This window comes from Macaca nemestrina, chromosome 15, assembly GCF_043159975.1.
Source record: "Macaca nemestrina isolate mMacNem1 chromosome 15, mMacNem.hap1, whole genome shotgun sequence".
Lineage (NCBI taxonomy): Eukaryota > Metazoa > Chordata > Mammalia > Primates > Cercopithecidae > Macaca > Macaca nemestrina.
The window spans coordinates 63,274,686-63,295,536 of NC_092139.1; the positions used below are offsets into that span (position 1 = coordinate 63,274,686).

Consider the following 20,851-nt stretch of genomic DNA (forward strand, 5'->3'; position numbering starts at 1 on the left):
AAGATATATGCACCCAATACAGGAGCACCCAGATTCATGAAGCAAGTTCATAGAGACCTACAAAGAGACTCAGACTCCCACACAATAAGAGTGGGAGAATTTAACACCCCACTGTCAATATTAGACAGATCAATGACAGAAAATCAGCAAGGATATTCAGGACTTGAACTCAGCTCTGCACCAAGGGGATCTAGTAGACATCTACATAATTATCCATGCCAAATCAACAGAATATACATTCTTCTTAGCACCACATCACATTTATTCTAAAATTGAGCACATAATTGGAAGTAAAACACTCCTCAGCAAATGCAAAAGAATGGAAATCATAACAAACAGTCTCTCAGACCACAATGCAATCAAATATGAACTCAGGATTAAGAAATTCACTCAGTAATACACAACCACATGGAAACTGAACAACCTGCTCCTGAATGACTACTGGGTAAATAACAAAATCAAAGCAGAAATAAGTAAGTTTTTTGAAACCAGTGAGAAGAAAGACACAACTTACCACAATTTCTGGGACACAGCTAAAGCAGTGTTTACAGGGAAATTTACAGCGCTGAATGCCCACAGAGGAAAGCAGGAAAGATCTAAAATTGACATCGCAATTAAAAGAAGTAGAGAAGCAAGAGCAAATAAATTCAAAACCTAACAGAAGACAAGGAATAGCTAAGATCAGAGCAGAACTGAAGGAGATAGAGACACGAAAAACCTTTCAAAAAATCAACGAATCCAGGGGCTGATTTTTTGATAAGATTAACAAAACAGACCATTAGCCAGACTAATAAAGAAGAAAGAGAAAATAATCAAATACACACAATAAAAAAATGATAAAGGGGATAAAACCACTGATTCCACAGAAATACAAACTATCATCAGAGAACACTATAAAGATCTCTACACAAATAAATTAGAAAACCTACAAGAAATGGATAAATTCCTGGACACATACACCCTCCCAAGACTAAACCAGGAAGAAGTCGAATCCCTGAATAGAACAATAACAAGTTCTGAAATTGAGGCAGTAATTTATAGCCTACCAACCAAAAAAAACCCAGCACCAGATGGATTCACAGCTGAATTCTACTAGAGGTACAAATGGGAACTGATACCATCCCTTCCAAAACATTTCCAAACAATGGAAAAACAGGGACTCCTCACTAACTCATTTTATGAGGCCAGCATGATCCTGATATGAAAACCTGGCAGAGATACAACAAAAAAAAGAAAATTTCAGGCCAACATTCCTGATGAACACTGATGAAAAAATCCTCAATAAAATACTGCAAACCAAATCCAGCAGCACATCAAAAAGCTTATCCAACACAATCAAGTCAGTTTTATCCCTGGGATGCAAGGCTGCTTCAACATACACAAATCAATAAATGTAATCTATCACATAAACAGAAACAATCACAAAAACCACATGATTATCACAATAGATGCAGAAAAGACCTCTGATAAAATCTGACACCTCTTCACGCTAAAAACTCTCAGCAAATTCGGTATTGCTGGAACATATCTCAAAATAGTAAGAGCTATTTATGACAAACCCACAGCCAATATCATACTGAATGGGCAAAAACTGGAAGCATTCCCTTTGAAAACTGGTACAAGACAAGGATGACCTCTCTCACTATTTCTATTTAACATAGTATTGGAAGTTCTGGCTAGGGCAATCAGGCAAGAGAAAGAAATAAAGCATATTCGAATAGGAAGAGAGGAAGTCAAATTGTCTCTCTTTGGAGATGACATGATTGTATATTTAGAAAATCCCATCGTCTCAGCCCCAAATCTCCTTAAGCTGATAAGCAACTTCAGCAAAGTCTCAGGATACAAAATCAATGTACAAAAATCACAAGCATTCTTATACACCAATAACAGACAAACAGAGAGCCAAATCATGAATGAACTCCCATTCACAATTGTTTCCAAGAGAATAAAATACCTAGGAATCCAACGTACAAGGGATGTGAAGGACCTCTTCAAGGAGAACTACAAACCATGCTCAATGAAATAAAAGAGGACACAAGCAAATCAAAGAACATTCCATGCTCATGGATAGGAAGAATCAATATCGTGAAAATGGCCATACTGCCCAAGGTAATTTATAGATTCAATGCCATCCCCATCAAGCTACCAATGACTTTCTTCACAGAATTGGAAAAAACTAAAGTTCATATGGCACCAAAAAAGAGCCCACATCACCAACACAATCCTAAGTCAAAAGAACAAAGCTGGAGGCATCATGCTACCTGACTTCAAACTATACTACAAGGCTATAGTAACCAAAACAGCATAGTACTGCTACCAAAACAAAGATACAGACCAACGGAACAGAACAGAGCCCTCAGAAATCATATCACTCATCCACCACCATCTGAGCTTTGAAAAACCTGACAAAAACAAGAAATGGGGAAAGGATTCCCAATTAAATAAATGGTGCTGGGAAAAGTGGCTAGCCATAAGTAGAAAGCTGAAACTGGATCCCTTCCTTACACCTTGTACAAAAATTAATTCAAGATGGATTAGAGACTAAAATGTTAGACCGAAAACCATATAAACCCTAGGAGAAAACCTAGGGAATACCATTCAGGACATACGCATGGGGAAGGACTTCATATCTAAAACACCAAAAGCAATGGCAACAAAAGCCAACATTGACAAATGGTATCTAATTAAACTAAAGAGCTTCTGCACAGCAAAAGAAACTACCATCAGAGTGAACAGGCAACCTACAGAATGGGAGACATTTTCTGCAATCTACTCATCTGACAAAGGGCTACTACCGAGAACCTACAAAGAACTTAAACAAATTTACAAGAAAAAAAACAATCCCATCAAAAAGTGGGCAAAGGATATGAACAGACGTTTCTCAAAAGAAGACATTTATACACCCAACAGACACATGAAAAAATCCTCATCATCACTATCCATCAGAGAAATGCAAATCAAAACCACAATGAGGTACCATCTCACACCAGTTAGAATGGCGGTCGTTAAAAAGTCAGGAAACGACAGGTGCTGGAGAGGATGTGGAGAAATAGGAACACTTTTACACTGTTAGTGGGACTGTAAACAAGTTCAACCATTGTGGAAGACAGTGTGTCGATTCCTCAAGGATGAAGAAGTAGAAATACCATTTGACCCAGCAATCCCATTACTGTGTACATACTCAAAGGATTATAAATCATGCTGCTATAAAGACACATGCACACGTATGTTTATTGCGGCACGATTCACAATAGCAAAGACTTGGAACCAACCCAAATATCCATCAATGACAGACTGGATTAAGAAAATGTGGCACATATACACCATGGAATACTATGCAACCATAAAAAAGGATGAGCTCATGTCCTTTGTAGGGACATGGATGCAGCTGGAAACCATCATTCTCAGCAAAATATCACAAGAACAGAAAACCAAACACCGCATGTTCTTACTCATAGGTGGGAATTGAACAATGAGAACACTTGGACACAGGAAGGGGAACATCACACACCGGGGCCTTTTGTGGGGAGGGGGAAGAGGGGAGGGATAGCATTAGGAGATATACCTAATGTAAATGACGAGTTAATGGGTGCAGCACACCAACATGGCACATGTATACATATGTAACAAACCTGTATGTTGTGCACACGTACCCTAGAACATAAAGTATAATAATAATAATAAAAAAAGACCAAGATCATTTACATGACCTATAAAACTTTGATCATGCTGATTGTTTCCTGCAACCTCTCTAAGCTCATTGCCATTCTTCTCTTTTCTTTCCTTAGCCATGCTCGTCTTCAGTTTATCCAAATGGCCAATATTCCTCCAGCTCAGGCCTTTGTTCATGCTCTTCACTCTTTCCGGCAGGCCTCCCTCACTCCGATTCCTACCCTCTCTTCCTCATCTGGCTAACTCAAATGCATCCTTCAGAATGACCCAAGGAAGGACTTCCTTGACTCTTCACCAGGCTAGATGAGGACTCGCTGTCATAAATTCTCATAATACTTAGCATTTTTCCTTGTAACTTATTCAGATTTTCCATTTATATTTATCTTTCTTATTGTTTCATTAGTGTGTCTCTACTACACTAGATAGAATATCCTAAGAGACTTTTCTTTCCTCACCATTGATAATCCACTGCCTGGTGCATAGTCGATCCTCAATAAGTATTTTGCAAATGAAAAATAAGAGTGAACTCAGCTCATCCGGCCACTGCACTCCAGCCTGGGTGACAGAGCAAGACTGTCTCAAAAAAAACAAAAACAAAAACAAAAAGAGTGAAATCAGTTCTTGCTTCTCTTTGAAGGAACTGTTGGAGATATCAAAATATCAAAAAATATTTTTCTTGTCCAGGTATGGTGGCTCATGCCTGTAATCCTAGCACTTTGGAAAGCTGAGTTGGGTGGGCTAGCTGAGCTCGAGTTCAAGACAACCCTGAGCAACATGGTGAAACTTTGTCTCCACTAAAATACAAAAAATTAGCCCGGTGTGGTGGCAGATGCTTGTAGTCCCAATTACTCCAAAGGCTGAGGTATGAGAATCGCTTGAACCCAAGAGATGGAGGTTGCAGTGAGTCGAGATCGCACCACTGCACCCCAGCCTGGGCAACAGAGTGAGAGACTGTCTCAAAAACAAACAAACATTTTTCTCTACAACTGTTGCCTTCTGAATGTCTCTTGAATCCACATACTTTCCTCCATCTGCACTGTTACTGACCAAGTTCAGGTACCCTGCATCTCTCATCTCCATTTCCAGAAGAGCCTCCAGATTTTCTCCCTGTGTCTCCTCCCAATCCTCCCACACCTTTATTCTCTACAAGCAGGACTCTATTTTCACCATGCAAATCTGTCTTCTCATTGCTCTTGAAACCAAATTCTTAATATACATATGAGGCCCTTGCTCTGTGGCCTTGGTCTGGTTCACAGTGTCTTTCTTCTCCCACAGCATCCTCCCTCACCCCATCCCCTCCAGCTTCTGGAAAGCACTTAAATATTCTTTTAGTGGGAGCACAAATGGGGAGAGTATGGGGCATAGGAGACAAAAATGGATACAATTATGGGGAATTGGGACTGAGTCAGATCAGGTGGATCTCATAGATCTTGTAAAGGCTGCCTATCTCTGCTCTAATAGCACAAGAAGATGTGTTGGCCTTCGAGAGGGAGATAGACATCATCCAGAGCAGACAAAATCCCTGCCCTCAGGGAGCTTATGTTCTAGTGGAGAAGACAGACAACAAATGAGTAAATGGACTTATAAAGTCAAATATCAATGAGTGCCGATTAGACAATAAAACAGGGAAATGTGACAGAGAGTAACCAGCCAGATGGGGTAAGATAGGGGTCAGGGTTAGACAGGGTGGTCAGGAAGAGAATTCAAGGAGGTCATGTTTCAGCTTGGACACAGGTGATAGTAACAAGTCACAGGACAGTATTCCTGGCAGTGGAAACTGCCAGTGCAAAGGCCTGGGCCAAAACAAGCAAAGAGCTTAGAATGTTCTGGGAACAGGAAAAAAAAAAAGGTCAATGTGGCATTGTCAGTCATTTGAACCAGAGCAACTCCATCTTGAATGGGCACTGGGTAAAATGAGGCTGAGACCTCCTGGGCTGCATTCCCAGATGGTTTAGGTATTCTTAGTCACAGGATGAGACAGGAGGTCGGTACACGATACAGGTTATAAATACTTTACTAATAAAATAGGTTGTAGTAAAGAAGCTGCCCAAAACCCACTGAAACCAAGACGGCGATGAGAGTGACCTCTGGTTGTCCTCACTACTATACTCCCACCAGTGCCATGGCAGTTTACAAATGTCAACCCTAGTGTAACATATAATCAAGAAATAACCATAAAATTGGGCAACCAGCACCCATCAGGGCTGCTCTACGGAGTACCCATTCTTCATTCCTTTACTTTCCTAATAAACTTGCTTTCACTTTAGTCTATGGACTTGCCCTGAATTCTTTCCTGTGTGAGATCTGAGAACCCTCTCTTGGGATCTGGATCAGGATCCCTTTCCAAAAACAGCTTCAGCACCATGAGGGAGAGGGACCAGGGTGATGAGATCAGAGACTGTCAAAGACGAGGTCAGAGGTCTAGTAAGGAACTTGGGTTCAGTCTCAACAAAATGGGAGGCCATTAAAGGATGGTAAGCTAGAAAGTGACATGATAATAATTTTTAAAAGGTCATTCTGGTTGCCGAGAAAAAGCAAAACTGCAGTCCCCTAGTGTCAGATCTTTCAGCTCATTAATTCATCAGAAGATTAAAGACCCCACTGTGTGCTACACTTCTAGGTGCCGGGGAGATTCAAAAACAAAGCAAACATATTAAAACCATCCTCATGTACTTTCAGTAAATATTGGCTACCTTCTATTGGCTGGGCACTAGAACAGAGGTAAAAAAGATAAGAGGTACAATCTGTTGGAACAGTATTAATTCAACTGTTAATCACTGGCTATAAAATGAATTGCAAGCAATAAATGGCATTTGGGAAACCCACTAGGGTGGACTGCAATTTACAACCTCATCTTCTGATACAAGCCAAAGTAAATTACAGAAAGATTAAAGAGTTTTTTTTTTTTTTAAAGAAGAAGATAAAATGGCTAAGCATTGACTAACTATAAAATAGGAGAAATAGAAAGCAATCAGGTTGCAATCGATTTCATTACATCAAAAATCTTAAAGTGTAAAATTGGAAAAGATCCTAGGAAATACACTTAACAAGAGGAATTATTCCTCTGATTGGAATCATCTTCCTTGAACATAATGTGGTGAGAGGCAGCAGGAACATTATATATGTTACACTCTAGTGGTTTTCTTTAAGTTTCAAAGTTGTCAGCTGTATTATTTGATTTCAGAATTGTGTTTTCAAAAGAAAACAAAAAGCTTTGCCATTATCACACTTCTTAGAAAGATGAAGAGAAAAATGAATCAAAAACTTCCATAGTTCAGGTACTGGTAACTACATTAAATATAGGAATAGCACTTAGGGGAAACTTACTTGTTTCTAATGATGATAAAGATAATAAAAAGCACACTGACTGTAAAGCTCATTGCTTTACATATACACTTCCTAATTCTTACTACACTAACTCAGCGCTATCACTCTGAGTTCCATTTTGCTCTGAGCACCAACTGCTCAGAGCTCCATCTTTCTCAGAGCTCCAATCACTCCAAACTCCTTCTTGCTCTGAGCATCCTCTGCGCAGAGCTCCATTTGCTCGGAGCTCCATCTTCTAGCTCCATCTTGCTGAGATCTCCAGTCACTTCCAGCTCCATTGTGCTCTGAGCCCCATCTGCTCGAAGCTACATCATACTGTGAGCGGCTTGTTCTCTCAGCTCCATCTGGCCCTGAGCACTATCTGCTCTGAGTCCATCTGAAACGAAGCAACATTTGCTCCAAGTTCCATCTCGCTTAGAGCTCCTTCTTGCTCAGAACTTCATCTGCTCCAAGCTCCATCTTGCTCAGAGAACCATCTGCTCTGAGCTCCATCTTGCTGAGTACTCCAATTGCTTTCAACTTCGTTCTGCTCTAAGCACCATCTGCTCAAGCTCCATCTTACTGTGAGGAACATGTCTTCTGAGCTACATCTCGCTTGGAGCTGCATCTGCTCCAAGCCCCATTGTGCTCAAAGCTCCATTTATTCCGAGGTCGATCTTGCTTCTGAGCATCATCTGCTCAGAGCTCCAATACTACAGAGCAATGTTTTTAACTTCCAATCACTCTGAGCTCCATGTTGCTCTGTGCACTAAGCACCGTCTGCTCTGAGCTCCACCTTCCACCGAGCAACATCTGCTCCAAGTTACATCTTGTTTGGAGTTCCTTTTTATTCAGAGCTCTATCCGCTCCAAGCTCAATGTTCTCTGAGTTCCATCTTGCTTGGAGCTCTAATCACTCTGAAATCCATCTTGCTCTGAGCACCAAATGCTCAGAGCTCCATTTTACTCTGAGCACCATCTACTCTGAGCTCCAGCTTGCTCAGAGCTCCATCTACTCTGAGCTCCAGCTTGCTCAGAGCTCCATCTTCTCTGAGCTCCAGCTTGCTCAGAGCTCCATCTACTCTGAGCTCCATCTTGCTATGGCACAATCTGCTCAGAGCTCCATCTGCTCTGAGCTTCATCTTGCTGAAAGTTCTAATCACTCTGAACTCCATCTTGCTCTAAGCACCATCTGCTCTAAGCCCAATGTGCTCGGAGTTCCATTAGCTCTAAGATCCTTCTTGCTCAGAGCTCCAATTACCCCAAGCTCCATCTTGCTCTGAGCACCATCTGCTCAAACCTTCTTCTTGCCTGGAGCTCCAGTCACTCTGAGCTCCATCTTGCTCTGAGCACCATCTGCTCGGAGCTCCATTTTGATTTGAGCTCCATCTTGCTCTGAGACCATACGCTTGGAGCTCCATCTTACTCTGAGCAACATCTGCTCTGAGCTTCATAGTGCTCAGAGCTCCATCTTGCCTGAACCCCATCATGTTTTGAGGCTCATCATGCTCAGAGGTTTCTCTTGCTTTCAGCACTATCTGCTCCACGGATGTTTACTGCAGCACTATTCACAATAGAAAAGACATGAAACCAACCCATATACGCATCAATGATAGAGTAGAAAAAGAAAATGTGCTAGACATCCTACTATGGAATACTATGCAGCCATAAAATGTATAAGATCAAGTCCTCTGCAGGGACATGGATGAAGCTGGAAGCCATCATTCTCAGCAAACTAACACAGAAACAGAAAACCAAACACTGCATGTTCTCACTCATAAGTGGGAGCTGAACAATGAGAACACATTTTAATACTATTACAACCTCTGAAGATGGTCTCTATTTCTCTTAACAAAGGATATTTATACTTTGCAATTTTTCTCTCTAAAGGATCGTGGCTTCTCTGGCCTGTGCCAGTTTAGGGTACAGGTTGACCACCTCACCTTGAAATGACCCACTCCATGTCTGCACGTGGTTGGTCCCTCCTGTGAACTGTTTGTTCACAGCCTCTTATCACTTGTGGGTCATTTGAGAGGAGGTGTCTCACGTAGTGCTGCACCAGGCAAATCACCAACTGAAAGAATTACTGAAACAACGTGTGGGCCTGGTTATTTCAAAGAATAAATAGGAGTCAGTTGAAGGTGATAAAGTCAGTAATATCTTAAGATGATAAGATGTAACATCTTAGATGACCAAGACTAATCCTGTGGGCCCCAAGAACATATAACAATATGGAGTATGCCAGCAAAAGGCTCACCCACCAGACAACAACAAATGACGCCCTGGCTCAAAGGTTAAATGTCCTCTCTCCATGTGTGAAACCACATGACCGGCAGGAGGCAAAAACAACAGGGAGACAAAGGCTTTGCTGCATATCTGTGGGCTTCAGTCTCCAGTGAGACACTCAGAGCCTACATCTCCTCTGTTACCACTGCTGCTTTTATTGTACAGAACATTTCCATATACGTTTCATTCTATTCTCTAAATTCTGTGCTTCATTTTTCTCTCAGTCTAGTAATGAATCAACATCACACTTTTGATTTCCAAGTATTTAAAATACATGAAAAGTTATTTTTTATATTCAGACTTTTATGGATATTTTTATTCTTCTTTGCAATCAATTTTATCTCCATGCACAGATAGTAGCTACATTGAAGTCAAGCTCAATTTATCAATTGATTAAAGAATCACTGACCTCTTCATACTATTATACATTCCTAAAATTGTGGTTTCATTACATTTTATCTGTACAAATCCATTTCATATTTTATACATTTTTACAGCAATTCTAATTTTGTGAAATTTTAAAAATATACCATGCTGTAGAATCCTGACAGTGTCTTTTCACATACACGATCATGAACACATGGCATTCTCATTAACTCTGTGAATGTGCTTAATAGTATTATAGGATTTGCAAATGCTGAATCTCACTTGCACTCCTGCCATAAAGGATATCTGGTCATGATATACTAATGTGTTGATACAATGGCTCCTAATATTTTATAACTTTTACTTTTATACCCACATGTCCTATTTGTCTGTAGTATTCTGTGGGTCTCAGTCCAGTTAATGATCTTATGTGGCCCTCCAAAATTTTGGGGGGGACATTTAACCGCTTTATAACTCTTACACAGTTTAAGTGACATTTGTTTACTAAGTTTTTTTGTCTTGTTTTGTTTTGTTCTGTTTGTTTTTTCTTTTGTTATGTTTTTTAGATGGAATCTCACTCTGTCCCCCAGGCTGGAGTGCAATGGCGTGATCATGGCTCATTGCAACCTCTGCCTCCCAGATTGAAGCTATTCTCCTGCCTCAGTCTCCTGAGTAGCTGGCATGACAGCTGTGCACCACCACATCGGGCTAATTTTTGTCTTTTTAGTAGAGAGGGGTTTCACCATGTTGACCAGGCTGGTCTCAAACTCCTGACCTCAGGTGATCTGCCCGCCTTGGCCTCCCAAAGTGCTGGGATTACACATGTGAGCCGCCACGCCTGGCATACTAAACTTTTTTATACTGGAACTTATTTGTTTATGAGAGTTCTCTTTTGATAAACGTCTTTGTTATCTCTATTATTTCACTAAAATTTACCCCTATTGAGATAGAGATTCTAAACCGATGAACCACCTTACTGGTACTATGTTCATAATATTGTTAATCACAGTAAAAGTAGGTATGCTTTTAGAAAATCAAAGTTGAAAGATCAAAAACAAAAAAAAAAAAAAAAGAAAAACACACACACAGGAAAACAAAATAAAACTTACATTGTCCCTCTCCATCCATTAGTAGCATAAACACAGAAAGATAACAAAATGGACCAAATGAAGGAGGCAGATCATCAGACCAAAATTATATAGAGTAAACACATTTTTCAGAAACACACCAAAGGCACCCAGGTTGAGAAACCTGGATATTCACGTGCAAAGGACTGAAGAACCTTATGTTGCACAATACACAAATATCAACACATAATAAACTGAACACTTAAGTCTAATCTTGAAACTCAAAAAGCTCCCAGGAAAAAAACACAGAGTGAGTGTCTATTTTGGGGAAACTTGAATCTGTGCACACCAGTTGCAAAAAGAAAAAATTAGGGAGAATATACACATACACAATACAACGGCTTCACCATCTCTTTTTATTTCTCAATGGGACACAGAAATCACTGGCAACAAAAGCAAATATAAGTATCATAGATAAAGGACAACTTTAAAATTTCTAAACAAGAAGAAAACAATGAACCAAAAGGAAAGGCATCCTAAAGATTGGGATAAAATTATAGAAAATTATGTATCTCAAAGGAACCATTATCTAACACACACAAGAAACTAAAGGTACTAAGTGGGCAAAAAGATGAAACAACTAAAACCTATATTGATCCAAACAATCTGCTACTGGCAGAAAAAGAGCCTACCCAATGGACAGAATGATGGAGTCCCATGTGCCACCCAAATGTATATACACAGTGAACACAGTTTTCAAACGAACACAAAATGACACAATGGGAAAAGAAAAGTCGGCTCAATAAACGATTTTCAGGAAACTGGATAACCACATGAAAAACAGTGAAATAGGACAGAATCCATGTAAATTACACTGAAGACTTAAACTCAGTTTTGAAACCACTTACTTCCCTTAGGAAACATAGGGTGAGCATATATTTTAGAAGACTAATCTATGCACACAATTTGCAAAATGTAAAATATAAAAAGAAAAAGAAAAGAAAAATTAGAAGGAAAAAACCCATAGACAATGCCATGGCTTGCAAACTTTTTCACTGTTTTTAATTGTACACAAAAGCCACCACTAATATATAAACATGTGGGACTACGGAAAACATTGGCTCTTATGTAGGGAAAAGAAAACAATGAACCAGAAGAGAAGGCACCTCACACACTGAAAGAAAATTATGGAAAATCCTGTCTTTGAAAGGGGTTCTTATAAAATATGTGCAAGAAACTAACACTACGATGTGGGAGAAAACAAAAACAGAAACAAAAACAAATACCCAAGCTAAGTCTGGGCCAAGGACCTGAACAGACATATCTGAAAAGTAGATGAGCAATTCACTCATAGGTAAAAGAAAAAGTTTCCCAAAAGCTCTAATCCTCATGAGAATGTCAAGGAAAACCACAGCGAGATACCACTTCTATACACATAGAATGAATGTTACTGAAAACAAAAATACAAGTTTGAAAAGGAAACAACTGGTATAGACTTGCAGAAGGGGAAATTCTTCTCCTACACCCTTGGTGGGAATATCAACTGGTACACACTCTAGCAAAAATAGCTAGAAGTTCCTCTAGCAAAGTAAAAACTCCATTTCATCTAGCCTTCCCACCACTGGCTGTACATTGACAGTCAATGAAATTCCTAAGTGGAAGAGATACCTCCCTTGCCCTGTGTACTGTAGTACTCACAATAGCCAAGATACGAAATATGCCTACCCGTTCATTCACTGATGAAGGGATGAGGAAACTGCAATATGCATCCAGAACAGAGTATTCTTCAACCATAGAAATGGGTGACATCTAGTCATTTGCAGCCATGTGGAAAAACCTGAGGGACATTATGTTAAATGAAATGAGCCAGGCAAAGAAAGGCATATACTGCATAATCTCACCTATGTGGAATCTAAAACACTTGATCTCATAGAAGTAGAAAGTTCAACAGTGGTTACCAGAGGCTGGGGAGAAGAGGGGCCTGGGTAGGAATTGGTAATGGTTACCAAGTTACACTTAGAAAACTGAACTCAATCCTACCCTTCTCTTCTATAGGGTTAATATAAAAATAAAAAAATAAAAAGACTAGGGTTAATATTGTAGTGAATTTTCCAAATAGCTGGAAAGGATTCTGAATATCCTCTCCACAGACAAATAATACCCAGAGGACTTCACAGATGCAAAATATTGTGATTTCATCAATATGCTAAGAGTAACTATATCAAAATGGCCCCTGCATCCTCTACTTATGTACATATACTTTAGGGCAATTTCTTTTATTTAAAAAAAAAAAAAGAATAAAGGATGCCAACGATGCTAAAATTCACATGGAACCATGAAATGCCCTAAACTTCAAAAGCATTTCTGGAAATAGAAAGTATGTGGGATGCATCACTGTCCTCCATTTGAAATTATATTGAAAAGCTAGTTTTCTAAATAACAGATGACTGGCATTAACCAAGACACCCAGGCCAACAGACAGAATGAGGGAGCTTAATCACAAACCCAAACTCCTTGGTAGTGTACACATTTTGTAAAAGAACACCAAAAGACACAATGAAGAAGGGGGAATCTGTTTAATAAATTGTTTTAAAAATTGGATGTCCCCATATAAAATAATAAAATAGAACCCCTATTGTGTAAAAGGCACAACAATCAACTCAAAATGAATTAGAGACTAATACACAAAACTTGAAACCATCAAGCTCCCACAAAGAGAAGACATACAGTGTGGGTATATTTAGGTCAATGTGGATCTGTGTTCACAGTGTGCCAAAACCAAACAAACAATACAGGGGGAAAACTCATGGGAGATGGATTAGTTCGGACATGATTTTGTTTTTCTTCATCAGTCACCTATGTCACAGGGAACCAAGAAAACAGACACACGTGGGAATGCATCCCACTCTAGAGTTTGTGCCCAAGCAGATTAAAAAAAAAACATGAAAAAAATAAAAAAATCATCCTCAAATTTACGAGAAAGGTTTCGGCAAACATACATCTGATAAAAGGTTGTCTTCAAAATGTCTAAGTCACTAACACTACTTACTAGCAAAAACACAAATGAGAAACTAATAACCAAACAAAATGGGTCAAAAGAACCTGAATAGACATTTCTGCAAAGAAGACATAACATTGAAAACAAGTTTTAAGAACTTGGATAGCATCACAAATCAGGAGAAAGATGTAAATCAAAACAACACATACATCATCTTACTGTAATTCAAATGGATGTTATCAAAGTTATAATATACATTAAAACAGACACAAATGTGGGTGTAAATTTCCAGAGAGCAATTCATTTGGTAAGAATGTTAATTAGTATACAAACTACAGAAACCAGTGGGAGGTTCCTCCCAATATTAAACCTACAACTACCACTTCATCTAACAATTCTACCATTAAGTATACTTTCAGGGCAAAGGAAATCAGTCCATGCAAGAGATATTTGCCATCCTATGTGGACTGCAGCACTACTGACAACTGCCAAGATAAAGAATAAACTTACCTGTCCAGCCACAGATGAAGGGATAAAGTAACTGCGATGGATGTACACAAATAGAATAGTCTTCAGCCAGAAAAACAGAATGAAATGTCATCATTTGGAGCCATACTGTTGAATCTGGAGGACATTATGGTAAATGACCTAAATCAGGCAGAGAAACAAAAACACTGCCACATCTCACTCATGTAGAATCCAAAATAAAAGGCTTCATTGCATAAATCTAGAGAGCACAATACTGGTTACCAGAGGTTGGAGGGAAGAGGGGGCATGGGCAGGGATCAGAAATACGTACAAAGTTACACTTAGATGAGAGGCATGAATTGTTCCTCTCTGTTCCACAGCACAGTGACTAGAGTAAATTAACACAACATCACACCTTTTTCACAAAATCTGGAAAAGAAGATTTCACACATTTTCACCATAAAGAAATTAACAACTGTTTGTGATAATAGAGACTCTTGTAAATGCAAGATTCCAAATGTTTCCATCACAAAGAAATTAGCAACTGTTGGTGATAACAGAGATCCTAAATATCCTGATTTTAACATTTCTCTGTATCTGCATTAACCAAAATGCCCCGCTCTAACTTCCCCCATTGTATGCCATTACTGTATGGACAACCTTTTAAAAAATATGTAAACACACAATGCTAAAGTTCATGTGGACCACAAAACACCCTGAATTTCCAAAGCAACGCTGAGAAATACAAACTACACCAGTTGTGTCACACTTCCTGATTTTACATTCCATTGAAAAGTTAGGGACCCTGTTCCACACAGAGCAGTGGAACAGATTAGAGAACCCAGACGTAAACCCGCACCCCTAACACCATCTGATCTTCAACAAAATCCACAAAAATAAGCTTCGGAGAAAGGATTCCCTCCTCTCAATAGAGGGTGCTGGGATGAATGGCTAGCCAGTTGCAGAAGAAAGGCAGTGGGCCCCTGTGTCTCACTGTGTACCGAAACTAACTCAAGATGAATGAAAGATGTAATGCAAGACTGCAAACTATGAAAAGCCTGCAAGAGAACCTAGGAAATGCCCTTCTTGACAGAGAATTTGGCACAGCACGGATATGCCTATGTCCCTGCTTTGTGTATTAGTCTCTAATTCATTTTGAGTTGGTTCTTGTGCCTTTTACACAATAGGGGTTCTATTTTATTATTTTATATAGGGATATCCAATTTTTAAAACACTTTATTAAGCAGATTCCCCCTTCTTTGTTGTGTCTTTTGGTGTTCTTCTACAAAATGTGTAAAAAGCAAGTGCAACTAAAACAACTATTGACAAGTGGGGCCTAATGTACAAAACAGCTGCTGCACAGCAGTAGAAATTACCAACAGAGTAAACGGACAGCCTACACAGTGAGAGAAAATGTTTCCACGTATGCATCTGATGAAGTCTAATATCCAGGATCTACCTCAGAGACCTTAAGCAAATCAATCAGCAAAACAAAAACTCAATGAAGAAAGGGCAAGGAGCATGAAAACAAGCATCTCAAAAAAGGTTTACAGCAACCAACAGACAGGACAATATTTCTCTACCTCAGTAATCATCAGAGAAATGTAAAGCAAAAGACCCACGAGATAGTATTTCACACTGGTCTCAATGATGATTGTGACACAGTCCACAAGAATGAATGCCAGTGAGGCACGGGAGGAAAGGGATGCTGGTCAGCTGTTGGTGGAAATGAAAACTAGTTTGGACACCATGGAGAGCAATGTGGGGATTTCTCAAATAACTTTATTGACATCACTAATCCTCACAAAAAAGTCCATGAAAACCACACTATGATTCCGTCTCATTCCACTCAGAATGAATACTACCCAAAACAAACAAAACACAGATTTTTTGAAAGTGACATCCAGTATAGACTTACACAAGGGTAACCTCTTAAACACTATTGGTGGGGATGTAAATTAGTATACACACTCTGAAAAACAGCTAGAGATTCCTGAACAAATTCACAGTACAACTACCATGTCAGCTAGCAGCCCCACCAGTGGTTCCACATTTAAAGCAGTTGAAATCCTAGGTTGAAGAGAGCTATCTGCCTTCCCAGGAGTACTAAAGCACTTGTAACTGTGGCCAAGGTACAGAACCAACCTACCTATGCATACGCAGTTGCAGGGATGAGGAAACTGCTGTATAGATACACCACAGAATATGTTTCAGCCACAAAGCTTTGGAAAATCCTGCCATCTGCAGCCACATGAAGAAACCTGGAGAACATCAAGTCCAATGAATGAGCCTGGTCGAGAAAGACTGATGCCATGTGATCTCAGGGATGTAGACTGAAAAGAACTTTACGTCCTAGAAGTAACAAGTTCAATAGGGGTCACCAGAGTCTGCAGGGGAGGTAGAGGCGGTCTGGGAAGGAATCAGTGATGGGTACAAAGTCACTCTCAGATGAGAGTGATCAAATCTGGTCTTCTATTCCATAGCAGGGTGATTAGCCTTAACACAAATGTATCATATGTTTCAAAGTAGCTAGAAGGAAAGATTCTGAATGTTGTTACCACTCAAAAAATAAAAACTATATGAGGTGAAGAGATGCTAAATAACCCGATTTTATCATTACTCAACATATACATGTATCAAAATTTTCCTTGTACCCTTTGATCACATACATTTAGTATATGGCAAATAGTGTTTTAAGAAATAGAAATAATGCCACAATGTATGTGAAAATGTGAAACATGCTGAATTTCCAAAGCTATCCTGAGAAATACAAACCATATGGGATGCATCACATTCTCTGAGTTCTAATTATTAGAAAATCCCTGGTTAACCAACCCATATGTTACTGGCATACACAGAGAAACACAGACCAGTGAGAAAAATGAGGATGCTCAAGAATCAACACAAAATTCTACAGAGTGAACACATTTTTCAAAACACCACCAAAATGACACAATGGGGAAGGTTTCCAAAACTAGATATCCATGTGCAATACAGGACTCTTATGGTACTAGATACACAATAATCAACTCAAAAGGATTAAAGATTATACACCAAACTTGCAACCATAAAGCTCCTATAAAGACAACCTCTGGTGTGTGTATATGTAGGGTAACTTGAATGTATGCTCATAGTTTGCAAAAAGCAACAAAAATACAAGGAAAAAAATCATTGACAATGGACTGCTTTGGTAGCAATTTTGTTTTTTCCTGATTAGTAACCAACAGCGCAGCTAATCAAGAAATTCTACACGTGTGGGACCATGTCAAACTGAAGAGTTTGTGCCCAACAAAGAAAACAATGAACAAAATGAAAAAGCATACTGAAAATTATAAGAAAAGTTTGGGCAAACATACAGTGGATAAGGGGTTGTTTTTGAAAATGTACAAGCTAGTAACACTGCCAGCTGGCAAAAAAAAAAAACCAAAACAACAGAAAAATAACCAGATCAAAATTGGGCAAATAACCTGAGTAGATATTTCTGCAAAGAAGACAGGAAACTGAACCAATGTTTGCAAAAATGGTGTTAACATTACTACTCGTGGGAAAAATGTAGATCAAAACCACACTCAGAATTTATCTCACTCCAACTAGAATGAACATTACAAAAAGATTAAAGTATTTAAAAAGACAATTACTAGGCTGGGCACAGAGGCTCATGCCTGTAATCCCAGCACTTTGGGAGGCCGAGGTGGGTGGATCACGTGGGCAGGAGATCAAGACCATCCTGGCTAATACAGTGAAACCCCATCTTTACTAAAAATACAAAAAATTAGCCGGGCGTGGTAGCGGCTGCCTGTAGTCCCCGCTACTCGGGAGGCTGAGGCAGGAAAATGGCATGAACCCAGGAGGTGGAGCTTGCACTGAGCTGAACTCTGCCACTCCACTCCAGCCTGGGTGACAGAGCTAGACTCTGTCTCAGAGAAAAAAAAAAAAAAAAATCCTGGTATGAATTTCCAGAAAGGGGAACTGTTTGTGGAAACATAAATTAGTATTAACACTATAAAAAACAGTTGAGGTGTCCTGCAAATAGGAAAAAAAAGAAACATCAAACCATCTAGCAGTCCCACTACTGGGTATCATTCAACCCACCTGTTCATCCACAGATACAGAGATCAAGAAACTCTCATATACATACACTAGGGAACATTCTTCAGCCATCAAAACAATGAAACACTGTCACTTAGAGCAACGCAGATGAACCTGGAAAACATTATGCTAAATGTAATGAGCTAGGCCTAGAAAGACAAACACTGCATGATACCACTCAGTGAAATCTTAAGATGTTTATCTTAAAGAAATAGAAAGCACAATATTAATTACCACAGTCTGGGAGCTAGAGGGGGAATGGGGAAGGATTGGTTATGGAAACAAAGTTATCTTAACATTAAAGGAATACATCTGAATGTTCTCCTCAGCCCCGGTGACTGGAGTTAACAATATTATATTTTTCTAAAGAGCAAGAAGGGATAATTTTGAATGTTCTCTCCACACAAAAATAATACCTGTGTGAGGCAATAGAGCTCCCAAGTACCCTGATTTGATCATTACCCCATCTATATGTATGAAAATGTACCCCTAACTATAGACCTTTGTGTTGTGAAATAAAGTTAACAGCAATAAATACATATTGCTAAAAATCACAAAGAGCCACAAAGGCAATGAATATCTAAAGGAACCCTCAGAAATACAATCAAAGTGAGAACCACAATCCTCAATATCAAATTATATGGCCAAGTTGTAGTTATGTAGCAGAAATATGGTACTTGCATAAATAAAAATACCTAGAACTGTGGGAAAAAACAGGGAGAGCAAAAACATAATCAACACAAATATGGACATAGTCAACCGACTTTCATAAAGAACACTACAATGCGGAAGGCAGAGTCTGCTCAATGAATACCTTTGAGAAAAATGATATCCAGACGCAGAAGCGAGAAACAGGATCCTTGTTTTACACGACGTATAAAAAACAAAACCCCCTCCCCCAAATTGAAGGCCAAAAGACCATAAACCACAAAAAGGTTTTTAAAACACAGGATGAACATGTATTTTGGGTTACTTGAATCTCTGCTCACCTTTGCAAAGAGGAAAACAAACAAATACCTTTGAAGAAAAACCTCAATAACAACTAAATGCTTTGTCACTGATAAATATTTTCTTATAAGGGCGACCAAAATTACATACATGAAACACAAAAATAAACATATGGGACTATATCAACCTCAAAAGTTTCTGCACATCAACGAAAACTACTTTCCAAATAAAAAAGCGTCCTATAGATTAGGAAAAAATTTCAGGCAATCTTGTAATTCACGAGTTTTCATCTGATGTGTACACAAAAAACACTGCAAAGTAGCAAAAGAATCCAATCAAATATTTCGCAAACAAATATTTCGCAAAGAACCTGGACAATTCTGTACACTCATGAAAAAGAACAACGGATACGATATAGGGTCCTCAAAATTAACTATGCATTGGAAAACTGTAATTCAAAACCACACCCAGATAATCTCACACTTACTGAATATTCCTAAAAAAACTTTTAAGAAATGGGGGGGGGGCGGGAGCGGTGGCTCAGGCCTGTAATCCCAGCACTTTGGGAGGCCAAGGTGGGTGGATCACCTGAGGTCAAGAGCTTGAGACCAGACTGACTGATATCGTGAAACCCCGTCTCTACTAAAAACACAAAAATTAGCCGGGTGTGGTGGCTGGTGCCCAAAGTCCCAGCTACTCTGGAGGCTGAGCCAGGAGAATTGCTTGAACCGGGGAGGCGAAGGTTGCAGTGAGCCGAGATCACGCCACTGCACCCCAGCATGGGCAACAGAGCAAGACTGTGTCTCAGAAAACAAAGCAAACGAAAAGAAAAACATAGGAATGCGAGTGTGGTTTTCGAGAAAGGGGAACTCATACACTGTAGGTGGAACTGAAAATCAGGATATACATCATGGAAAACAGCTAAATAGCTGGAGACTCCTCAAAGAATTGAAACTACACGTGTCCCCTGCCCTAGGGAGGTCTCTTGCTAAAGGTCTTGAGGCATCAAAAATAACCCTAGACCCCAGCTCAGAAGCCCATGGGGCTCGGAGGCACCCAGGACCCGCGCTTCACCGCCAGGGCTCTGGGCCAAGGGGCGGCAGGGGGGCGGACGCTGACAAGGCCGGGACCCCACAACTGCCTACATGCAGACGACTTGGGCCCAGATGCCCAGAATAAGTCAGGGCCCAAAAGCAAGGAGTGACCGGGGAGGAGCAGGGAGGTCCAGAGGGTTTCCGGTGGGGTCCATGCCCCGGACACTTACCGAGACTCGCCTCCTCCTCCACCGTCACGCCGAACCCACCACGGCTTCTCTGAAGCTCTCTCTGACCACGCCGCTCCGCCGCCGCTGCCGAGGCCTCACAGGAAGTGTAGTCTCGGCTTCTGTAGGGGCGGCACATGCACGCGGGCACATGCACGCTGGCAGCGTCCCTCGCGCCAGGTTGAAGCACCACCCCCTCTTAAAGGGCCCGCGGCTCAGACGGGCCAGAGGCAGCTTAGGGTTGTGGCACAGGCTGAGCCTCTGCCCAGTCCCAGGGGTCGACGAAAGGCCCCTAGTCTCTCATCCTCCCTGGCTCTAGGGCCCAAGAGGTCGCAGGAGCGCTCCCTGTGACCCGGGCCACGAGATAGGCTCCTTTGTTTGGGGAGCCCCC

At 40.2% G+C, this 20,851-nt stretch overlaps 1 long non-coding RNA gene across 1 annotated transcript in view; it reads right to left on the reverse strand.

Moving 5' to 3' along the window:
• The window catches only part of LOC139358874 (uncharacterized), a 43,698-nt gene extending 23,105 nt beyond the window's left edge, over positions 1 to 20,593 (reverse strand). The window contains exons 1-4 of the long non-coding RNA XR_011614384.1: positions 20,464 to 20,593; positions 16,312 to 16,423; positions 14,205 to 14,318; positions 12,422 to 12,533 (exon numbers count right to left, since the gene is read on the reverse strand). This is a non-coding gene — a long non-coding RNA (uncharacterized lncRNA). The remainder of the gene's footprint in view (positions 1 to 12,421; positions 12,534 to 14,204; positions 14,319 to 16,311; positions 16,424 to 20,463) is intronic.
• Between the last annotated feature and the right edge of the window lie 258 nt (positions 20,594 to 20,851).